Source organism: Drosophila gunungcola, unplaced genomic scaffold (genome assembly GCF_025200985.1).
Source record: "Drosophila gunungcola strain Sukarami unplaced genomic scaffold, Dgunungcola_SK_2 000060F, whole genome shotgun sequence".
In the NCBI taxonomy this organism is placed as follows: Eukaryota; Metazoa; Arthropoda; class Insecta; order Diptera; family Drosophilidae; genus Drosophila; species Drosophila gunungcola.
The window spans coordinates 514,241-536,689 of NW_026453223.1; the positions used below are offsets into that span (position 1 = coordinate 514,241).

The 22,449-nt window shown below is 37.7% G+C and overlaps 1 protein-coding gene across 7 annotated transcripts in view; it reads right to left on the minus strand.

Annotated features, from left to right (window-relative positions):
- The window catches only part of LOC128264232 (uncharacterized), a 117,041-nt gene that overhangs the window by 86,375 nt on the left and 8,217 nt on the right, over positions 1 to 22,449 (minus strand). The window lies entirely within an intron of this gene.

Genomic DNA, 22,449 nt, shown 5'->3' on the forward strand with positions numbered 1-22,449 from the left:
GGTTCCCACTCTCCCAAGTGAATTTTCTGTTTGCTTTTCAAAACGCAAAGTGGGTGCTTCGGCTTACGCAAAAGCGGAAGCTATTTCGGTTTTGTGGAAAGGCTGAGGTATCACGCCTTTTTCTTATCTTAATTGCAAAAGAAAGAAAAAAAAATTGCGCTTATTGATTCAATGACATATATTTGACACCATCTGCAGATTTATAATGTGCATAAAGTTAGCAACAGAACTTTTGAAATTAAAAATTTTTTTATTGAAAATTTTCTAGTAGTTTTGCGTAGGTTTTTCGTTAAAGAAACGAAAAATTGGCTCATATTTTAATACATATTGGTTTTATTTAACGGCAGTTCGGTTTTTTTTTTAAGTTCTCAAGCAAATAAAGGGAAAATCAGAGAAAAAAGGTTTAAAAGTTGCAATGCCAACCGTATGTACATATATTTAATTATTTGGTGATAATTAATTAAGTAAATTAATAAATTGTAAATGAATTCTGTATCAGTACAGTATTTTTTTGATTTTAATAAATAATTTTAATTTATAAAGCCAATTTTCCACGGTTAGGAAAATCTACCTTTATTTAAAACAAATGATATCCTTGTTTTTAGGCAAGGTTAGGTGTATTTTTTGAGTGTAGATGTTTGTGTGCATTTATGTGGGCACACCAAGCAACAGCGCTGGAATACATTAAACATCCGAACCGTTAGCGTGCCAAGGCTCGACTGACAATAATTTTCCAGCCCTGCAAAGTATTTTTTTTTTTTTCGCTCCAGCACCCTCAACACCACCCATTTATATCGTGTATCTGGTTTCAACGAAGGAAAAGTGTTTATTTTTCTGAAGCCATAAAAACGAATTTCAAAAGCATAAATTGATAAATTGATAATATAAATTAACCAATTCGATATTAAACTTAAATGCGTTTCTGTGTTGTTGTGTGTGCCGTTAAGTGTGGCACAACAGGCGGTAAAGAAGAAAGTAAAAAAAAAATACGTATAGCGAAAATGTTATAGTTGAAGAAACCTTTCAGATTATGCCTGCTGAGTTTTCAGCGATTTTTGGGGCAGGGCGTGGCACTCTTCCGTTTGTAGTTTCAACAACGCGAGGTCCTCATGGATGAACACTCTCGGTTTACATACATTTTCAGGAATTCAGAATACCCTTTTACCCCACGGATACTTATTTATCCTACGGAATGAAGAAAATTCTTCTTTGTATTCAACGAACATTTTGTGGATGTAAAGAAATCGGAGAAAATGATTTTATACGGTCACTGCGCTTGTACCATTTCTATTTCATCATATCTTTTTCTTGAATATGCTGACCGGATCAACAATATTAATATTAATAATTCACTAAACTGCTAGAAGCTTGTCCATGCGCATTGTACATATAACAAAGTAAATTCGTACAAAAGCATACACATATACATACATACATTCATAAATTGTTTATTATTCTGAAAGGCTTCCTAGGGCTGTTGGTTATAAGGCTTTAAACATAATTGCATTACCTTTTGCTGATTTAATTGAAGGTAAAATAATTTTTTTAATTTTTTTATTTTAAGAAACGGATTGTGTCGTTTTCTTTTTTTTATTTATTGTTGATGGCGATTTTTTGACTTTTTTGAGTGTAATACCGAGACGACTTCCCCTCTGCTTCGCTAATCCCACATCACCCCCTACTTTCCAAAAGCTTCTTGGTTTCAGTTTTGTATGCTGGGCGAGACGCTTTGATGTTTCACGATGTTGTTATTATGCTCGTAAAAATACTTCTACGTAATCATTAGTATGTGCAGAAGCTGGTACCAGTCCAAGGATGAGATAGTTGGTGAAGCTAGGAAAACTCAAGCACGCATAATTGCACACCACATACCCATTACGCCAAAATATATAATCCGGGAACAGCGTTGAAAACTATTTGCAGCTGTGACGGTCTCTCGCATGCTGATTTCCTCATATAAACATATAGCTTTTTGGCCACAAAGAAAAACCATTTTTTTATTTTTTTCTCTTCTTAAGTCCTAAAAATAATATTGAATATCGAGCAGAAAGTTGCCAAACTTACTCCAGTACCGTGGGAAAAAAGGATCAATGTTTTCGTACATATATATTATGATGTTTTTTATAGTAACAAATAAATTAAAATATTTTAAAATGTTAACAATTTTTTTTTTAGATTTTATATCTATATATGTTTATATAGATAGAAAAGATTATTGCATTACTTGTCAAAAACAAAAATGTTAGGTCGCTTTGGTGCAATCAACAATTCTACGGAAATTGTCATCTCTTTTGTTTTTAGGGAAAGCTTTTTCCTTAGTCCAAAAACTTATACCTCTTAACTTAATGTGGGTTAAAAAAGAAACAGTTTGTTTGTTTCGCCCTGGATAGATAAACAAGCCATCGGGCATTGTCTATTGGCTTTTGCTAGTTCCGTAAAGAGCCCTTTATATATATTTATAACCGAAATTAGCTGTCAATTATGAAGTAAGTCGCTGACCGCAGAGGAATTCCGGAAAAGCGGACGGGAACGGACGGGAACGGACGGGCACGCAATGACTTAGGTGTCCATTACGTCTATTTTATTTGACCTATTGCGCCGTGCTGGTGGTTCTGGTCCTGCCAACGCTTCTTAAGCCGGTAAATTGCTGTCAATTAGTGGGTGAAAGTAATAAATAAGCCAACCAGCCAACCTCCACCAGGAGGAAGCCTTTCCCGGCTGGCTCGTGAGCTCAAACCTTGTTGTCACTCCAAGAGGCAATCAGGGAGCGAGAAGCGCAGGACGCAGGACGCAGAACGCAGAACCTAGGACGCAGAACGTAGGACAGGTGAAGCCTCTAGTAGCTCCCAGCCTAGAACTTTGGCGCAGAGTGCGTAACTTTTCCCAAACCTCCCACTTTCTGGTCTCCGCCGCCGGAGTTGGGCGACCTTCATTGACATTTTTACATGTCCTGAAGGACACGGACACGGACGCGGACCGAGCGACCGAGCGACCAAGCGACCGACCATCCCATCCCATTTCATCCCCCCTCCCAGACCTTGCGCAAGCCCTTTGCGACCGACCTGTGGAGGGTTCATTGTTATGGAAGGGCATGCTGTAATATGTTATTGTTGCCAGCATTTTTATTGGATTTTTACAGGTGAGCATTGCCATTAAGGACGCCCTTCCCGCAACCTTTCCTTGCCCAAACCACATATGTACGTATATGTGTTGGGTTATTTATTATGTTTAGGTGGCAATCCGATTCGCACCTCAGACGAAGTGCGATCGAGTGGCATCGCAATCGTTGTTCCATCGATCTAAGTCGGATAACTTACTTGACTTGAATGCATTTGACGATTGGCTGGCTTGTAAAGTGTTTCATGTTTAACTGCCAATTCAATATACCTACATTTAACAATTATAATATCTTTTATCGCGTTCCTAAAGTCCATCAGATCCCTTAAAATGCTCTTTTAAACCATGTATGTGCTCCTTAATTTATTGGGATGTACGCCGCGCGCATATTTTCACGCATTAAAACCGTATAAAATGTATTAAATATGTTAATTGCCTTATTTTGCGAAAGAGCCGAAGCTGACAGAAACCGCAGGCAACCAAAATGATACACTTAGAGAAACGCAAGGAAACAAAGTTACAAAAATGTACCTACATATTAGGTATAATGCCCAGATCCATGTATTCGGGTCATTTTGATCTAGGCTCATACTTTAGGCAATATAATTCCGGGTAGGCGTTAACTCACTCCCAAAAAAGAGCGTTGTCGCCCAATACAAAGGTGAGCTAACGCCCTTTGACTCAATCTAGATGGCCTTGGGAAATTGTGTCAAATTAAATTAGTTCATTTAAGCCTGTATGTGCTTACTCAATTTGTTTTTAATGAGATTTTGCCCATAGACGTTGTTGCATGCCTTCACTCATTTTTTTAATGTTTTTAAATGTAGACAATCGATTATAATACAAAAGCATTTAAACAGGAATATTTGAGAAAAGTTACCATATAACTATTTAATTTGCTTAAAATGCCAATGAGAAGCTGTTGAACATGAAGTAAATCTTCTCTGAGTTACAACCCTTCAAAGGTGACGTATATATTTGCAGAGCATTTGGATCCAAACTTCAAAATCTTCCACCGTTTACCCTTCGCACTGCTCAATGTCATTTCTTCCAAGCCAATCAAGTCGCTCAAAAATTCTACCTTTTACGATCGGAATATCGTTCAATTTTGCGAGTCTATACACATAATGGCCTGCTTCCTTCAACGACGACGGCCGTCCACAGTGATTGCTAAAAACGACCTCTGTTCGCTGGCTGGAATATTTTGTATGCATGCGTGTTTCACATTCCTGTTTGCTTTCTTTTCTATTTTTATTCACCCCCAAGCCTTTTTTATGTGGGGGCCTATTTCTCGGTTTGTCAGCAGAAAAAAAAAAACAAAAGAGGGTGTCTGGATGGGTGGATATCGGAAGACACAGGACCTGAGACCCATATTGATTAATCTTGTCATTAACATTTTGGCAAATGTCATTTCAAGTTGATTGGTCCTTGTCTTCTTTCCGATACAGTTTGTTGTTACTCTACTTGATTTTCATAGAAAATGCGAAAAACAATTCGAAGAGGAGTGAGGGACAGCGAGAAGGCGGAAAACCGGGAAGGCGGGGGAGTAAAACTGGAAAACTGGGAGGAAACTAAGCCGACTGTCTAGCTCATCATCGTCATCGGCTCCGACATCTCCGCGGAAACTTTGAATTCCCTTCTAGTTGACGAAGAGGAAGCTCTCCGTCGCCATCAATAGTAGACATACAAATGGCTCCGGAATTTCTATAATTTATAGGCTTTCAAAGCCATTTACATTTGCCATTTCACCATCCGACCGACTGGCCAAAACAGGAAACCCTACGCACCGCCTGCCAGTACATATATTTCCCAATTGTGTGGCTCTATATAAAGTCAAGTTGTCACATAAAACCAGCCAAAATAAAATTTGGCTCCTGCTCCTGCTGATGCCGATGCTGATGTTGTTGTTGTTGTTGTTGTTGTTATTGCCTACACTCTGTGTTTGCTCCTCCCAATTTAATTTTATTATTTGTCAACTTTTATTACAATATAAGAAGAAGATTTAACAGCCACGACGACCACCTCCTTCATTATTTGCCATTAACCATTAACAATTGAGACTGCGGGTGTATTGTATAGGATTACCAATTAGCGAATTGGCGATACCACCAAGCTTGCACACTAAATAGCAGCGAAGAATAATACAAAATTTAACATTCAATTTTTTCACAGTAAGCCCGAGTTCATATACCACCAGGGACCAATTATATTTTTATATTTTTACAACTTATTACTTGAAGGTATAGAAAAATATGAGACCTCTAAGCATAGCATTTCCCCGAAAAGTATCTTGTAATCAGGTGCTCCTTATAAACTCATTCCGGCTGCGTTTCTTTATGGTCATTTGTCCAAAATATCAGGGGACGGAACAGGGACGACAAATAACAAAAAGAAATGATGAAGAGACCGGGGGGCGAAACTTGGTCAAAGCTTAATAATAAAACACTTTGGCCACAGGAAACATTGAGGGTGCACTCATGTACTTAACTTTTTTATTTTTGTGTGTTTCTAATAACCCGTTGACAGCATTCGCCAACGAAATTGTCGTCGTCATCGTTTCGTTGTATGATGATGATGATGATGATGATGACGCATGTTGGCCTGACTAAGAAGAAAAACGCGGCCCAGATGAGGATGAGGTTGGAGAGAGGATGATAATGAATCAGAAGCCAAGAAAACACGAAACAAAAAGTATGGGCAAGAGGTTAGTATATGAGAAATTCCTTCTTCTTTGATGTCAATTTTTTTTTTTCGCTGCATTTGGCCAAGAGAAAGTTACGGCACTTGTGTGACCTACCGTTCGTCATCTTAATCTCTGTCACTAGTTGCCAATGGCCAGCGGTTCTGCCCACAACATCGACCAAAAACAATGAGAATTGATGCATTCCGAGCTCACAGCACACAGAGCGACGTGAAATAATAATTCTGTATTAGTCGTTGAACAGCACAGAAAAACGAAAGACAAAAACGAAAAAACGCAACAAGATAAGAAGAAACATGAGTGTAGTTCTCCTCCAGTTGAGTGCCACCGCTACTCAGTTCGAGAGCTCCAAAAATATTGTCAACCAATTTTTTCCAAGCTGTCAGCTCACCTAAAAGCAAAGTGTTTTCTGTACCACATTTTTTTTTAGATTGAGAGCGGCATAGTCTAACGATAACAATATTAAGGGTACATTTTCGTTCGCGTCAAGGGGAAGCACAAAGTGTCTTGCTCTTAGTTATTTCAAAAAAATGCATGCACATACATACATGTGATATTAAAGATGCCAGGGGGAGGGGCATGAATTACTAGGCTAAACGTAAATCTTTTTGTATAGCGGGAATTTGCTAATTGTCGTACAAAGAATTTAGGAGGAAAGATATCAAGAGGCTCGAGGCACTACTTCAACGAAAACATTCCGTATCCAAAAAGCAGGTAAAATAAATTAACACAAACATTTAGGCAAAGCCAGAGATTGACGCCATTTTCAGAGCTACTCATATCCTCAGTAAAAATCTGATGCCTGAGTGGAAATTAAATGTTTTGAAACCTTGGCGAAATCATTTTCGAATTGAAAGTTGTGCTTAGCATTTTAAATATGCATAAGGTTGGTCGGTCGGTCGGTCGGTCGGTCGGTCGGTCGGTCGGTCTGTGTTTATGCAAAAACACACACTCAGGAGCTCCGTAGCTCACAGATACGAACTCAACCGAGCCAGCAAAAGCCGCAAGCTCCTTGCCATGAAGTCGGGTCTTCACGCTCGAACAAATAACAAGTAAGAACGCAATAGTTAAAGGCCTCGACAATGAGATACACGGTGCTCAATTCTTGAGCACGGAGCAACTACCTCTGCATTGCTTGTTCAACTGCATATCTCAATCAGCGAGTACGTGTAAATGCAAATATACGAAGGCAAATTGCTGCGATATAATAAATGTTTAGCCACAGATTTTATAACGTAACTGAAATTATTATCTTAATTTTCTTATGATTGTCTGTGGCCTTTATATGTGGATGTATAGTATAACATTTTTATGAATTTAATTTAGTAGCATACAATCTGGGTCAAAAATTAACCCAATAACGAAAGAGAGTTAAGTTTGGTGTTTTAACAAAGCCATAACTTTATGCTTAAATAAAAGCCGATTTTTATGCTTAAATTGATACTTTTAAAGCAGACATTTTATAGCCGTCAACTATTTTGGCCCTTGCCTGGGACATTAAATAGCCTTAACCTTAAAGATAGACACTGCAAAAACCAAACCCCATCGGTACGCAAGCCAATCCAAGGAAAACAGAGGAGACGCCAGCAAGACGTTTTCATTAGTATCAGCGGTCCATAGTTTTAATTCAATTGATTGAGCCACTGGCCGTAGGCCGCAGCTCAAGTTTTTGGGCTCGCATGACACAAGCCGGCGACACCTTAATTCGCTGCCCAATCTGAGGACCCGGCACGTAGCAAATACTTGCGTACGGCGGCTCACATCCCAGAACTCGTTAACGAGATTCTTGTACATGCTCTCACCCTGTCACAGCTGTTCCATTGTCGCTGCGGCGGTCGATATGGATGAGCATGCCGATGTCGAGTGTTTAACCTTTACTTAAGCCTCTGACACTGGCACAACTGCAGTTCTGCACTCAGAAAAACCGCATGTTCGGCTTAAAATAAACAAAAAAAAAAAATACAGGAAGGCACGCCAAAGTGGAGTGCCCGACTATTAGATATCCGTTACTTACATAAAGTTTCGGTCAGTATAATAATAGTTTTTTAGATTATGGAAATATCAATCAAACATAGTTTGCAAGCCACCTATACATATATTTTGTTTTAGGTTTTTGGAGTTAATACTTTAAACTAAATGGGTCACATATAGAAATCCCCACTTAAAATAGGTATAATATTTTTAAATATTTCTTAAAAAGATTTATAAAACAAAAATTTTTAATTTAAAAAATAGGTCAGATATTAAAAAAAATCCAATAGAAAGTGAAGATAAGCAGCAATTTATGGTTATTTTCTTAAATTAAAAAAATTATATTCTACCGTATGCATTTTAAGGAACTAACAATAATTGTCAATTTCCTTTATAAAAATAAAACAATATTATAGGGGTTTTTTAATAACATATTTCAAACTGTCAACGAATAGCAAATTTAAGCAAATGCGTTTCTGAAAGCGAAATCTTTTATTTTTCATATCCCAGAATTTAAAAAATTGGTTCAGATGTGAGACCATAAATAAGTGCCAAATAAAAAATTTTTATTGATTTAAGTCCCAGCTTAAAACTTTTACGAAATATACCCTTAAAGAAGGTAATTAACTTTAAAGTCAATTCCAAATACAATATACATTTTTGTATTTAGAAACTATAAGAAGAAGTATTGTTAAGTTTTAAGCCATTGTCATTCATCTGTTGCTAATTGAGGTTGGGAAAGCTTTTAATTCGCCATCATTAATTTAGCGAAAGTGTGGATGGGTGGTCGGTTAAGGCCTTCGTTTATAATTGCCATGTTAACGGGACGAATGTTAAGTCGTGTGCATCGGATATTCAAGTTTTCTTTTAAGTTGTGGCCAAGCGGCCCCGACAAGCAAATAAACAAGGCCAGGGAACTAACGTCTAGGCGGCGTTGCATCTGAGCAAGCTTTATAGACACATGTGTACATACACAAGTGTACATACACTGGTCCAAATACATTTTTATTGGAAGCTTTGTGACTTTAAAATGTTGGTTTTAACGCGATATAAACGATTTTTTTTTGTATCATATGATATCCCTCAGCTATATATTCTATAGTCTTTTTAAGACAAATCAATTTTGTGTGTGTAGCTTTATGGGCAGAGCCTAGCTTTTGCAAGAACATCGACCAAACGGTTCACCTTTACTTCACCAATTATCCTAGATCTCCAGTGCGGTTTATTTGTCGTCCCTTGCAACTATGCTTATATGCATGCGAGAGTGCAAAATTTAATTGGCTCAATGGCCGTGTTGTTTGCAAAAGTGACACAAAGGTCTTCAATGGCACTTAAAGCCTATTAATGGCGGGGTCGTGGTCCGGGACTTGACTTAAAGCGGCTCATGAACAAGTGTAGAGCGACAGAATGTGTTCGGGTTCAAATTCACCTGATAAATTTCTATCTTAATTAACTTATGCATTTGACTAATTCCCAAATCTTGGCTTTTCGACATCCTACAAACACAATCTCTCAATCCCTCTTCTTAAATCCCTCAGCACATTTTCCAAACCTCAAATTTTGCATGACACCCCTTCATTGATAAGCTTATCAAATGTTGATGTAATAAATTCCCTAATTAACAGGCAGCAGAAGTAAACCAAACAGACGTTGTTAGAATTTCTAAATACCAATGCAAACAGCTGGGAATTAATTGCTTTCAACTCGAAACAAAAAAAGGAATTATTCTAGCTATTCGAAATAACATTTAAAACAATCAACCATCAAGTGTTTTAATAATTGTGCTTAAGTTACAAGTTTAAGCCAACCCAACGAGCCTCAACTCAACCCATCTCCAAGTGCAATTGCTTGCTCTGCGGATTTTTTTTGTGGTTTCATTTCGCATTCTCGTGCCAGCATTTTGCCTTTAATAATTATTTATGCACATGTCTGCTGCAGGCTCTTCCTCTCATTGCTCAACTGGGCTAGGCTACCGGACCACCTCGACTCAAAGGGGGCCAAAGGGGCAGCAGAGGCCAAAGGCGGAGAAATGGAAGAAGGCCGACCCGTTGTGTCCGCTCGAGTAGCACTAAATCAAATTGTGTGGCTATCAAACATGCAACTAGCCGTTCCCAGGCAACGACAGCATTTCAGCCTACACTCGGAAAAATTGTCAGCCCAATTTACAAGTTCTCGCCCAACTGTTCTTGATTTTGCTTGTTTTAAGGAGGTAGTAAACTAAATAATTGGCAGGTCAAAAGAAAGTTTTAATTAGAAAAAAAATATATTTACTTGACTTTAACAGGGAACACGTGTAAAACCCACAACGTGACTCAGATCCCAGTTTAAAGCCCCGCAACATGTTAGAAGTTGTTTTCATTGTTTTTAATAAAGAAAAGTCAAGATTTAAGTAGAACCATTTAACTTAAGCGCGACTTAAATCCATGATTCCAATTCCCAAACAAGTTATAATTCCATTACATTGTATTCCGAATACTGTCTTTGTTGTTTTTAAATTAGGAAAAGTCAAGATTCAATAGGGACCATTTACCTGTAGTGCGGAAGGTCCGAGTTCGACCCACAAGGTGACCAACATATCTCACTCCCCAACAAGTAAGATGTTCTTCGCATTGAAATTTGTACGTTTTCTATATTGTATTTATAATTAATATATATCGTGCTTAAGACCAAACAAAGTTGCTCTTTAAGTACTATTGATCAAAAATACTTAAATTGAGAAAGGTGAAAACGATTTTTTTTAATTTTCTGGGAGTATCTGTGAGTGTAGTGCGTGCTTTTGCCTTTGCCTTTGCCGTTGCCATTGCCTCTACCTCCGCCAGTGGGTCTGTATCTGTATCTGTATATATGGCATATCGGTTAGCCGTGTTAATATTTGCGTTTTACATTGTGTGCTCACTGTGCTCAGACAGCGATAACGACAACGACGGCCAAGTGAGCAAAGCAAAGCGGTGGGGAAGTTGCGTGGCCGGCGGAGAACGGGAAAGTGGTCGGATGGATACCAAGAACTGCACATATCTGGAGCTCCCAATATAGATTTCGATACAAATGCAACTACAAATAGTCGGTATCTTTGAACAGTTTTCATGTTTTGTTTGGCTTTTAGTGCCGGCTCAGTTGTTCCCTGCCACGCACACATTTCCCACACGTACGTAGACGATTTACGAATACAAACACGAGCTTAAACATTAACACAAACACAAACACAACCACAACCAGAAACAGAAAATATACAGATATCCGGACTTTATGCCTCGAAGATGTTCCAAAATAAACGAAACTATCACACTTCTCTTTTCGACAAAAAACACAAATATAAACCTTTTTATGTAAGGATAGACAGAAAACATGCATTTTTAAAAAGAGAAAATCATAAAAAATTAGAAATCAAATTCTATCTTAAAGTTTTACTTATTTTAGGAAAAAAGCAGATTTTTACAGCCTTTAGAGAATATTAAAAAATGTTCCAATTTGGTATTTACTTTTAACCGTTTATAAAAGTTACTCAATAAATCACCAAAAATAAATTCATTAAGACGATTGTACCATAAGAGATCTTAATAGTTATTATTTTGATCTCAAATCAAGAAGTATGTATTTTACTTATTATTATTAACGTGAGGCCAAGTATCATTGCAGTTCAAAGCTCCTTCTGTGCCAATTTCCAATTGTACACAGCTTAAAAGCATTTGCAAACAAACATGTTATTTTCTCTCAGCCCCTCCTCTTAATGATCTATATATTAATTTATCTACATCTGCAACTGAATCTTGTTTGTCTTGGGAATAATGCTCTGGCCCAAAGTTTAAGCTTCCGCAAGAACTGGGTCTTTGTTTGTCTTACTAATTTGACTTAAGTGCCAGAATCCGTTTGCTAATTGCAATTATGATACATTCCATTTCGGGCTTCAATATGCATTCCAACTTTCGTAGGCATTTTTAATTTCATTAACCGTACCTGGAGGCCAACTAACCCAGTTTTATGAGAAAAACGCTACATCAGGCACCTCTCCTCGATTTAGACTCGACAAATTGATATTCTGATATGGAATTCGTGCTATTTCTGCTCTTTACTCATTGAGAAATAAAGGGTAAATAATGTTCGTTTAAAATTGCCATGCAGTTCATTTTGTTCCACATATATATATTTGTGTATCGGAATTTTCATAAATTTCTGCCAACTGGCGGTTCGATGCAAAACAATATTAAGTAAAAAACACTTTAAAGTTTTTAATTTTATATTTTTAAAGAATGGTTGGTATTCGACTTAAATAAGCATTAGTGCGTAGGGGGACTAAAATTCGAAGTTCAATCACCCGACTTCTTAAAAGTGCTTTGCATTTGAAGTTTGTTCACTTTTCTAAATATAATGATTTATAATATATAAAAAAATCTTTTCTCAAATCAAAAGTTCTAAAACTGCGTTCGAAATTAAACTTAAAGTGCTGCCATTGTTGTGAACCATTATTACTACGTAAATTTACTGTTCAAGATGTGAAGGGATATTGTTGTCGCAAAAACCAGAGTTACGCACAAAAAGGGACTGCTTTTAGCAAAGACCTTCGAGATGATGCGGTGGGAAAAGCGTGTCAAATATCCAAAAAGTCGGCAGGCAAGGCAATGCCTCTCCAATCACCGAAAATGCATTCCAAATAACTTTGGCTAAAACTTCGACCGATGGACCGATCACGGCGATGGGATGGAATGGCAAGACTTGCCAGGAAAGTTGGTACGCGTTGGGCTGGATGGCGGCACAGCACAGCACAGCACAGCACAGCACAGCACAGATTTTTTCATCCCGTTTAAGCAGAAAATTGCACCTAAAAGAGCTTAGAATAGTTTTACCAAACTCCCCCTCCACCCTCCTCATCTGGCCACCGATTCCCTCCATCAGAGGGGACCCTCTACCCTCCACAGACCTCTATGCTCCAGACCTCCAGACCTGCAGACCTCCAGACCTCCAGACCTCCAGACCACCAGGCTCATCTGGTCGAGCTGGCTGCTGACTGGGAAACAACGGAAATTACAAATTGTTGTTTGCTTTGCATTTCACTCGCACCAAACGAGCGACGGATGACAACAACAGCAGCAGCAGCAGAAATAGCAGCAACACCAGCAACACCAGCAACACCAGCATCAGCAGCAGCAGCAGCCCAAAAGCAAGGGGCGCAGCAGCAAAAAGCTAAAAACAAGAGAGCCAAATGCAAATGAAAATGAAAATACATTGGCCAGCGACAAAGGAAGCAATGTTCAACATTTTCAGCACCCTTGGCTGGTGTTTGTGTGCATTCCTCCGATCCAGAAGTACAGTGCTTATGGTATAAATTTCACGAATTTTTAAATAGGCCTCTGCAGTTCAAGCGCAACAAACAGGCGAGTTTATTAAGACAAAATCATACAAAATTTGTATAATGCTGTTTATTAATTATCCAAAAAGATGCAAAAATCAAAAAAAAATTTCTTGATTTTGATTGCCTCGATTTTAAATGTGATGTTTGTTTATTAATCTATATATTTAAAATTATGTATTGCAACTTTTATTTAATTTAAGTCCTTGGGTTTGAAAATCATCTGAGCTCTTATCTTGCGACTATTCCGTTTACAAATTGCTGAGTTACCACTTCCTGCGGGAGGGTTCAACATCCCAAACATCCGCACCCCCCTTGCCAACGCCTCTGGTTATCAAAACTTGAGATGGCGGAAACATAAACAAACGAGCTGCGGTCAAGAAGTCGGCTCTTACTTTGGTCATTTATACCAAGATTACAACTTACGCAAACGGTAAATATTTTAAAATATTGCTGGTTATTAGAGTCGCATTCTTGGGCTACAAATGTCTAGTGTTGTGAAAGGTACTAGTTTTTTGTACCTAGGCTCTTAGCTAGAAATAAATACCTAAATTTTCCGATTTAGACAAATGTAAAAACTAAAAGTCAAATTGATAAAATTGTATTTAGAACAGAATTTAAAAACTTAAGCTGATCGATTTAAGAGTTCCTGATTGTGGTTTAATTTAGCAACAGGTTCTGGGCTCAAAATTCCGAAATCGAAATACTTCCTATTTTACTATAAAAAGGATATCTATGAAAATAGCTATATATAAACCAACATCAAATGTTTTTCATAGATTCAAAAATAATAAAAATGCATATATATATATTTTTATACCCCTGCAGAGGGTATTATAATTTCAGTCAGAAGTTTGCAACGCAGTGAAGGAGACGTTTCCGACCCTATAAAGTATATATATTCTTGATCAGCATCACTAGGCGAGTCGATCTAGCCATGTCCGTCTGTCCGTCCGTCTGTCCGTCTGTCCGTCCGTTTATATGCAAACTAGTCTCTCAGTTTTAAAGCTATCTGCATGAAACTTTCCCAAAAGTTGTTGTTGTAGTATATAATTCGGAACGAGCCGGATCGGACGACTATAGCATATAGCTCCCATAGGAACAATCGGAAAAATAAATGAAAAAAAATTATAACTTTGCTGTTTTTTAATTTTTTGTTTAGTTCTTCGACATATAGTAATGGTAAATATTTCAGATTTACGGTTTAAATTTCATCAAAATCGGACGACTATAGCATATAGCTCCCATAGGAACAATCGGAAAAATAAATGAAAAAAATTTATAACTTTGCTGTTTTTTAATTTTTTGTTTAGTTCTTCGAGATATAGTAATGGATTAATATTTCAGAATTACGGTTTTAATTTCATCAAAATCGGACGACTATAGCATATAGCTCCCATAGGAACAATCGGAAAAATAAATGAAAAAAAATTATAACTTTGCTGTTTTTTAATTTTTTGTTTAGTTCTTCGAGATATAGTAATGGTTTAATATTTCAGAATTACGGTTTTAATTTCATCAAAATCGGACGACTATAGCATATATCTCCCATAGGAACAATCGGAAAAATAAATGAAAAAAAATTATAACTTTTCTGTTTTTTAATTTTTTGTTTAGTTCTTCGACATATAGCAATGTTTAATTATTTCAGAATTATAATATAAATTTTATCAAAATCGGACGTCTATAGAAAAAGCTCCCATAGAAATAATAAAAATATATAAAATAACTATCTAATAATTGAGCTGCAAATCATCATAGTTTCAATGTTTTTTTTTAGCACATACTCAAGTAAATCATAATTTAAATGTTTTCAAAAGTATTTAATTAATGCAATAGCTGCAAGGGTATATGAACTTCGGCTTGCCGAAGTTTGCTTTCCTTCTTGTTTTTTTAATAGTTATGTACTTAGTTACTTAAGTACTTAGCTTACTTAGCAAGGCAAACAAAATCAGTACTTAGGTTAGGAAAGAAGTAGTAATTTATTTTTGTACTTCTCTAACATAAAAGGTACTGCAAAATTGTATCTACACAAGACTGCAAATGGCTGACCAAAATCGAACTCAATTAATAATAGCCAGGATTATTGAAAAAACACCCTTGTTTTTTGTTTATTTTTCTCTTTAAAAATGCACATTCCGTATATGATATGCAGATTAAATTGTGTTGGTCCTGCTAAACCGAATTTTTATACATAACGTACAAATAATATTAGTTACTGAATTAATTGAGCTGTGTTCTCCACATTTCCTATCAATTATTCAAAACTAAATACAATTAATGAATAGTTCTCAAAATGCAACCTTTGGAATTCCTTTGTTTACACTCCTCGGGGCGATGACTCCTATAGGTCACAGTGGGGCATCGATATACCCGCCCAACGACAACATGGGTGTGTTTGTTATTCACATGTATCGAGTTGCCTTACTTGTGTATGGAAATGCATACATATAGACCCGTACTCGTACTCGTACATCTTAAAGTGAGGTCTGCAGTCAATTTAGATAAACAATTATGTGCACAATTGTGCCGAAGTCTCCGTTCCCGATTCCCTTCTTTAGAACCCCCCCCATCCTCCCGTATTTTCCTTCAGTGCAGCGGCACCCGTTCACTTCAATTGACCCACCATCAAGTGGAGTGGAGTGGAGTCGAGTGGTGCCACGAAGAAGCGGAACACGCCGTACACAATGCAACGTTGAGTCAGAACACAAGCAAAAGTCCAATTTTTTTTATAGTAAGTGGCGCGTTGCGCAGCCAACAAAAAATAACAATCAGAGCGGTAATAAAGCAAGAGCAGGGAAAGTATATATGAAATGCATAAATTATTCCTTTCTGCTGTGAGAAAACTCGGAGATCGCAAGCGATGTTTGTGGGGTGGTGGTGTAAGATTCCGAGCAACAGCATTTTTGAATTTTAATTAGGCTCCAATCGTAAGCAAACAGAGGAGAAAATGCCGGGCACATTGGAATTAAGAATTAAATAAGAGCAAAGATCGGGCTGTACACATTGCATGATATACTTATGAAGTACCATAGTCTATTTATATTTACCACTGTTAACCACAACACTGCTGATCCACAATGCGGAAGAGTTTACAAATTTCGGTGGCGGTCTCTTTTGAAACGATATAAGCTTTAAATAAGTCGACAGAATAATTACCTGCAAAGGAAAAGAACAATAAATGAAAGATTAGTTTAAAGCAAGAAAGAAACCATGAATCTTTATGATTATAGTACTAGATTCAGTAAAACTTCAAGGCTTTTGGCCGCCAGGCAGACTTCAAACAGCTATAAGGGCGGTAAAATTGCGCCTACTGCTACTGCTCCTAGTGCAATTCAATTTAAAAATTGTGCGGCAAGCATCATTAATTACATCACTGGCGTCACCAACGAAGGAGGAAAAAAGTGAGGCGTGCATGAATGAACGAATCAGGGAAACGAATAAACCCGTTCCCTGTACAGTTGAATAACTGCAAAGAATTAAGCACCCCGTAAGTGTGAACATGTACGCTGCAGTCCTCCACACTCCGCACTCCACATTCGGCCACAAGAGCAGCTACCCAGGAGCACAGAAAACAATTTATGTGTAGTGGTTTTTTTTTTTCAAAACATACTTCTTATGTTACCTAATAAAAATTTCATATTTTTAAATATCAAAATAAAATTATTAATCTGACAAAATATCAAAATCAGTGTAAGTAGTTGAATAACAGTTTGTACAAAAAAAAATTATACAACATAAGCAGGGTTTGAACTTAGTCCTTTTTTATAAAAAATTGAAATATTTATATTTGATCAAATATTATTGTGATAATATTCAGGATTTTTCAATAGCACTATGTATATCAAATAGTAAACAATTGAAAATGGGTTTAAACCTAGTCCTTCAAGACAACATTTTATATTTGATTTTTCGATGTGAGTTTGAACCTAGCCCTTAATGTCAGAAAATACAATTAAAAACAGCATTTATAAATAACAAATATAAAGATAATATAATAGCAAGGGTAACAAGGATTTTCCAATTAAACTATGTGTAAAAAAAACTTTGTACGACAGAAGTATGACAGCATTTTAAAAGCAACCATACGAAGTGCAATTTATTTGTATGTTTCTTTCATATACATATATTAAAAATAAACGAAATAAAATATATCCCAATCAACTTTTTTTTGTCAGTGCAGAATTAAGAATTCTCCTCTGGTGCAATTTTAAGCACGTGCTGTCGGCCATTCCCTCCTTCATTGCCGTCTTGCACGCCGTCGTGCTCCACGGACCGCGGTCGAAAGCCAAAATGCACGGGGGAAACAAAGGTAAAAAGTCGGCCCAAACCGAACCGAACCGAAACATCGAGTCTGGGCCTGTCCAGTAGCCAAACAAGGAAACAAATATCAATGCGAAATTTAATTAAAGCAATGCAATGGTAGTTGGTAGATGGAAATTCATGGCTCTTCTCTTGGGCTTTTCGAAGTTTCCGACTGAATTCCGGGGCGTTAGTATCAATGACATCGATTGGTAAATTAGCAGCTACCAGGCAACCGAACCGGGCCCTTCGACCCTTCGACCCTCCTGCTGCCTGTCATTACACGTAGCGCTCATTTAAATAAATTTATATATGCTATCGTATTTCTTCTGGCTCAGCTACATTTTATGGCATTTTTTTTTTCGCTTATCGATTCGGAAAGCAGGTCGCGACACATTGCTTGGCTCATTTGAGGCGCACTGCGCTGACTGTGTTCTTTAAGTAGCGTCAAATACTTATCTTAATCGCTTTCCTTCCACCCTCCGCCATTTTCTGGCAATATTCTGATTCACAAACCCATTCCGATTTTCCAAGAGTCAGCGGCGAATGCATAACGCTGTCATCAACACATGAATTATAAATATCGATTTGGCTTAACTTTGATTTCTCAATAATAATTTGTGATCTTGACGACGTTTGATTGGCACTTGTGGTGCCTGATATGCCAAAATGTGGGCCTCATCCCAAAGTAAAATGATACATTTGAGCCGCCTTTTTACATAGACATAGATTGGCACTTATTTAATTAAAAATTACCATTGTTTCACCATTGATGCACCCCAAAAAGCGACTTCTCCTCTTCAAGACAAGCCACAAGTAGCTTTCAATCTGCAAAGTCTTGTGAAATTTAGCAGTTTACAACCTGGTTACGTGAACGTAACATGAAGATGTGAAAACCGGTCTCTAAGCATATTGTGTTGAACAGAATTCTGTATAGCTCAGAGCGAACGATTCGTGGCTTGAATCTCTCGATGACCTCCTGCAGAATTGGGGATGGAATCCCTGGTACATGGGAAATTCTGTACAGATTTTGTTTACCACACGCTTGAAAGTCGGACGAACTGGGTTGCTGCTTCTCCTCAATCTCGTCATCCTCCAAACGTTCCCGTTTTCGTACGTTTCTCCACACGCCACCAGCCGTTTCTACTTCAACACTTCAATCTCCTCACCACCTCAACCACCTCAACCACTCACCTCCTCACCCACTCACCCACTCACCCACTCACTTGGTACCAGCACCAGTACCAGTACCACTCGGTTGTCTGTCAAAGATTTATTTTGTGCAGCAAACGTGAGCAAAACGTACTCGACTCAAATTTATGTATGCAATACGCATTTGGTGCTTTGTGGTCCAAATTCCAAAAGCCCTTCAATATGCCACTCGCCACCCCTGAAAAAGCCCTGAACACCTAAAGGCAGCCGGCATGTCAGCGTTGATTATGGCCCAGGGCGACTTAGGATAAGCATCACAAGCTGCGAAAAATGTTATAACTATTAGACACAAAGCAACGAAATACCAACAAAAAAAAAAAACGAAGAGAAAAAAATGAAAGGAGAAGAGTGGAGTGGAGTGGAGTGGAGTGACGAGGTGTCGACTGACAGTCGAGAATTTTTATGACCAAAGGCTCTACTTTTGCACCTTAAATAAACTGTTTGATTTGACCAGCAAGCAAGCAGCGAAGGCAAAAGCAAAAGGAAGAGTCTCTCGTTCTCCATCAAACACACATCGGTATTTATACATTCCTCAAACAATTCCAACCATTCTCTGCTTTATATATAGAGAGATTCGCATAAAATATAATAATATTTATGTGTTGATCGCATGAAATGTGCTGTATAAATTTATCCTCTTCGATGCATTCGCTTTCTTTTTATGGTCATAAAAAAGAGGGACGAGTAGGTGGGGGGCAGGGCAGGTGCTGGAAGGGATTGGGTCTTGGGCGTTTATTGCAAACTGTCACAATATTTCGGAGAGAGCAGGGATGCGGACGTATGTAGTGTGCGAGAGGGCTCAAGGCACATCCAGTGCCTAAGAAAAATTGACAGGAAATAGTAAATGGAAATGTGAATGTGAATGTCAAAAACGTATTCCCTGATTTGAGAAGTGGGTGTGGTGTGTAAGTGGGTAGGTAGTTCTGGACCCAGAAGAAGCTGTAAAAAAATGTCAAATGTTCGCCATCGCCTCCGCCACCGTCACCGCCACCGCCACCGAACCGATAAAAGGATGATGGAATCCTAAATTCATGGAAATTTGCACCCAGTGCCGGGACATGGAATTTCTTGCTGGCGACACAATTTCTGCGGTAACCAAACACAACCAAGACCACAGCCTCCGCACAAAAGGTCATCGAACGCGTCCCCTGATTTGATATGGTTGGTAATCTGTTTGGGAAAGGGTTTCCCTATAACCGTACAACCGTTTGTGGTCAGCGAAATTTCAGGAAGGATTTGTATTTAACTAAGCTAATAAAATACATTTAAATATGTATGGTTTGTCATTTGGCGCCATAAAACCATACATAATTTAATCAGATTCAACAGCAAAGCTGATTTACCTATGCACATTGGTTTCGATGGAGACCAAAAATCAAAATACAAAATATATAAAAGTTGAAATTTTGGAGCGAAAGCAAAATTATTATTTAGCTTTATTTCAATTTTTACTATTAAAAAAACTTAAATTTAAGATCATAAAGACATGTACATTATTGTTTATTTACAAATATTGTAGATTGTAGATTATTTTGGTCAGAGCTAAAATGATAACATATCTTGGTTTTAAAACTTTTCTCAGGTAAAATATTTAGTAAGGTGTCATTCGTGCCCATGTTAATACTTTATTTTAATTATTCTTTTAGTAAAAGCCAATTTAAGTATTTGGACTCTGTTTTTCGTGGTATCAAAACCAGTATACAAATATCTGTATTTTTGGTGGTATATACAGACACATCAACGCAAGCTGATATCATAGATTTAAAGCTATTTGTTTGTTAAGCTTTGGCCAGTTCATTTTTTATAATCCATTACTCCACCATAGATGGTGCAAGGCACACAATCGAACCGATAATTTATCCCATCGCATTAAATGATAGCAACCATAACAAATTTCCGCTTTTATTATTACTATAAAAGCAAAACCGAGGCAAAATAATTTTTGTATTAATAAAGGCAAGGAGTAGAAGGTATCTTTAAGTCGGGATGCTCGACTATAGTCCTCTTTCTTGGTTCTTTTGTGACTGAACTTGGAATCCGTACCGGAATCTGGCAACTTGTCGCCGGAGATGGGTATCCCAAACCGATGGAAGTTGATGGCGCTTGGATGTAGTGAAAACAGGAGGGCGAAAAACTGATGCTAGTGCTGGTGATGCTGTTGAGCTGGAGTTCGTTTATATACGTTTTGTGTTCAAAAATAAACGGAAGCCATAATAATGAGATATATCTTTGGATTCTTCAGATGCCCATCCTGCAACGCCTTGAACCCACCTATATAGTCCCTGTATGAGCCCCTACTATATAAACAGGCTTAAACAAATGCTCATACAAACACACATCGTCAGCAACGAGAACATACAAACATTTGCCCAGAAGGGGATGCGAAAAAACAAAGAGATTGAGTTTAGGGAGTTGGGTTAGCATAGCATCTGCCTATTATAATTTTGTGCGCATAAAACTCAAATTTTTCTGTTTTGCCACCAGGCCCATTTGTTTTACTCAATCTTCCGCCACCAGTGAAAAAGGTACAAAATTAAAAATATATGTGTGTATAAACGATTTTTTGATGCCGCCTTCAAATCAGAGGGTCAAATAGAATTGAAGGAATTTAATATACCCGGAGCAAATATTTTAAAATAACTGCTATGTATACAGGTCACCAAGGCGGGGATTGGTTTTATTTATAGAGAGACGGAAAAAAAAACGCTATATTTAAAAGCCCGAACCAAGAAAAAATTGAACAACTCAATACGCTTGTAAAACAATCTACTATCTACAATCTCTCTACTAAAAAAGAGTAAAGATTTCTCCGTAGTATTCTGAAAAGTACCAAATCTTGTTGCTCTAGTTCACAGTGCTCCCGACATACTTTTGCTTAACATTTTTTTTGACGTGTTCGCCTACAGCTAATTATGTTTTGTCTGAATCGTGTCAATTAAATGTTAACTAAATTTACGCACTGAAAGTGTAACTTTTTTTTTTTATGAGCAGTTCCACGGAGTTCTAATGGTCACAGGCGGGACGAGGGCATTCCTAATTTCCTGAACCCCGTCTCTTCAAGCAAACATTACATTTGATTGTTATTTTTTCTCAGCGCCAAGTGCCCGAACAGGAACGAAATCCGAAGTAGGCCCACACAACAAGGCCGGAGAAATTCAAAACTGAAAACGAGAAACAAAAAGCAGTGCTCTGCGTAGCGGAGCAAAACAAAAGAAATGACTGCCGTTGTTTGGACTGCATACAAATTTCGCATTAGCCCCGGCAACAATTTCTCCTGCTCCGGAGGTAATGGAGTTCGGCTTTCATCTCCTTTTGCTCCTTTTTGTAATGGCCCACATATATATATATATATATATATATATATATATATATATTGGGTAACCCCTGGGCGCCAGCAGGATGTGGCTGTAAAAGCAGGCAGACGTTCATTTACACATCAATTCCGCTCATTCATACACCAATTTGGATTGGACTCTTATATAAAATTTCATTAATTTCCAATCGCCAGACGCGGTTTGCATTATGAACTCGGAGAGACGGGAGCCACCCTCTCGATATCGTTTCATATGTATATATGTACATATATATAGGTATATATATATATATTTATATACAACAATATTGTGGAATGTGCAACAACATCCACCCCAATCGGGCACTCACCCTTACGGGGACATCTTGACGATGTATTTTTGTTAGTTTTTCTTAGTGGACAGTACTCGTAAACCAAAAGAAGGGAACTCGAAGACTGTTGTTATAGACGAACCACTGCAACATTTGTATTAGTTTTAGTTCAATAAAT